Source organism: Leptodactylus fuscus, chromosome 4, assembly GCF_031893055.1.
Source record: "Leptodactylus fuscus isolate aLepFus1 chromosome 4, aLepFus1.hap2, whole genome shotgun sequence".
Classification (NCBI taxonomy): Eukaryota; Metazoa; Chordata; class Amphibia; order Anura; family Leptodactylidae; genus Leptodactylus; species Leptodactylus fuscus.
Window position 1 is genome coordinate 179803564 of NC_134268.1, and position 2786 is coordinate 179806349.

Genomic DNA, 2786 nt, shown 5'->3' on the forward strand with positions numbered 1-2786 from the left:
TCTTTCTTTTACAGGAGGGGCTTGGAGGGGGGGGGGTAATAGTGGATGACTAAAAATCGACTATCCCCTCCTACCTCTGAGCAGCAAGCACGTCACTAATAGGTGAAACCTTGCAGACATAGGTCATGTAAAAAGGGAGGGCAATTATCCCTTTTATTGTGTGACTTGTCACAATGAGTTATGACTGAAGATTGGAAGTATTTAATGCAATATCCAGGATGCAGCACCCCAGTCCTAAACCTCAGAGCGTAACCCCACCATGATAATATATACATATTCGTTTTATTTTTAAAGCCTCCATTCTGTGCAATGGGCAGATATTCCAGGCGTTCACCCCTCCTCTTACTGATCATTAGCATATCATGCAGCTGCAGCAGTCGAAAAACCTATTACTATTGCAAATCTCACACAAACTTACACATATAGACTATGACGTGTCTCTGACTCATCACACTGTCAATGGGAGATTTGGACTTGGAAAATGATTAATATTGAACTTTGTCATAAAACAGGGGTAGGAATGTCTGAACCGTGCAAAGGTGGGAACTAGAAAGCATTTACGTAGAGTGAGGCGTCTGTGAGCGAGGCTGGAGGACAAAAAATATAGGATATAGTCTACAAATAGAGCACACGCATAGTTTGTCAAATTGTGATGAATATGTATTTTAGATTTAAGGCTGTGTTCACATCTGCGTCAGAGCCGCTGCTGCAGTTGCCATTTCTGAATGTCACAATAAATAGCACAGCAAACTACTCTGTTATGTCCAGTATAATGACACCATGACACAGACCCATCGGGCTGCATTACACACCATGAGATCTGTAAGGAGATGTTGGATCCTTTTTTGGCCTATGATGATGAAGAGGAAAATAGAATACCTGACACAGATCTGACGTTAGCCTTAGTGAACCCAAAACTGCCAAAAAACTTTGTATAAGAAGCTTTTTAGGAAGTTGAATTAAATCATTTTGGGTGTAGACATATTGCATCATATAGTATGCGTGTGTTGGGTTAGATCAGACAGAGCGTAGTTCTATGTAATATTTTTACGTAAAATTATGACTCCATAGTTGCAAAAAAAGTATTTTATAGTTGAGATATATTCATGGGAATACGTATCCATAGAACCAACCCATGCAGCTACTATGGGCCCCTAAGATGTTCCATGGTGGTCTTGTCCCTAATTTACATTTTAGAAGTAGAAAAATGGGATGAGGGGACTATGACATCATGACTTAATTTTGTGGTATAAAGCAACACCAGAAAGTGGCCTTAGTATGGGGTCCTATGTCCTCTAGGACCACTGGATACATCCTGGAACCGCCAAAGTTGAGACTAGAATTGAGAGCCACAATGCCTTACCAGAGACCTGAAATAATAGCAGTTCACAAAATGTAAAGAATTATTGGAATCGCTATGAGTTTGGAGTCCGGTTATAAATTTTACATATATTCCGGTTATAATTTTTGAGATATAATAAGGAAATGTAATGGGAGCAGGTCCATGCTCTATTATGGCTTCTGATCAATTATTCTAGCAGTACTTGCCAATCTGGGGTCAGGGAAGAGTGTCCCAGACTAAGGAAGAAGACTAGATAATGGATAATCTGAGACCATAGCCACCATGTTAGATACATCAAGAGGGGACTATGAAACAGATGAACCATTAGAACAGAAGCAGTGAAACAAAAGCAACTAGGTCTGTTAGCTATACACTATGCTTCTATACTCAACCAGAGGGTTGCTATATGACAGCATTAATCTGCCACAATGAGTGACTTTTCAACTTGTATTACTTAACAGGTTGTGACTTTGCAGGATATTTTTCTCCACTGATATGTAAAAAAAATTTCTGCTGAGTTCTGTTGTCTTCCTTTTATTAGGGGGCAGGACAATATGGTAGTTTAGATGGCTGTTACAAAGTCAAAGCATACATCCAACTATAAAAGATGGTTTTATAAATGAATTGTACAGGTGAATATAAGAAACTTCGTAATATATCTTATTATGGAAATACATTTTCTTTTGCACTCTTTGGGATAAGTTTTTTTTTTTTTTATAAAGAAGTCTATGGAAAGGGGAGGGGGGAAGGAGGAGGATGCTAGTCAAGACTGACACATGACTGCAGCTCCAAAGCTCTACTGCTACACTGTGAGTTGAGAACTCTTATGTCACTGAAAGATAAGACTCTACTGCCGCAAAGAATAAGACAATAATATGGTGAATTAGCCAGAAGCAGCTTCCTCCGGCTTTCCCTTTCAGCGCCGCACCTCCCATGAGGCGACCTGAAGCGACCGCTTCAGGCGGAGCTATGCCAGGGCCTCGGGAGTGCGGCATTTTTGCCGACCTAAGCCAGTCCAGAACAAGTTGTCCTGGACTGGCTTAGTGTCACCGTGTCTGCAGCCCGACCTGGGAAGTGAGCGGTGTATTGGGGCGGCCCTGCTGGACACAGCGCTGCTCCAGCGGCCGCCCCTCACAGTCAGGCATAGAGCAGGTCCTCTCCCTGCCTGTGAACGCCGCTCTCTCCGCTAGACCCCGCCCCCTTTCCACTCGGCCCCTCCCCTTTCCGCGTGGCCCCGCCCCTTTCCGATCGGCCCTCCGGGGCGGCGGCTTTCTGACATCCGCTTCAGGCGCCAGAAATCCCAGGTTCATCCCTGTTCCCTTTCCATAGACTTGTGGGTGAGGATAAAGTCAGATACAGTAGCTAGAAAAAAGAGGAAAACAGACTGAGAATGAAAGATATAAGATATAGCAAAACGTTTCTTCTTCAACTGTGCTATTCATTT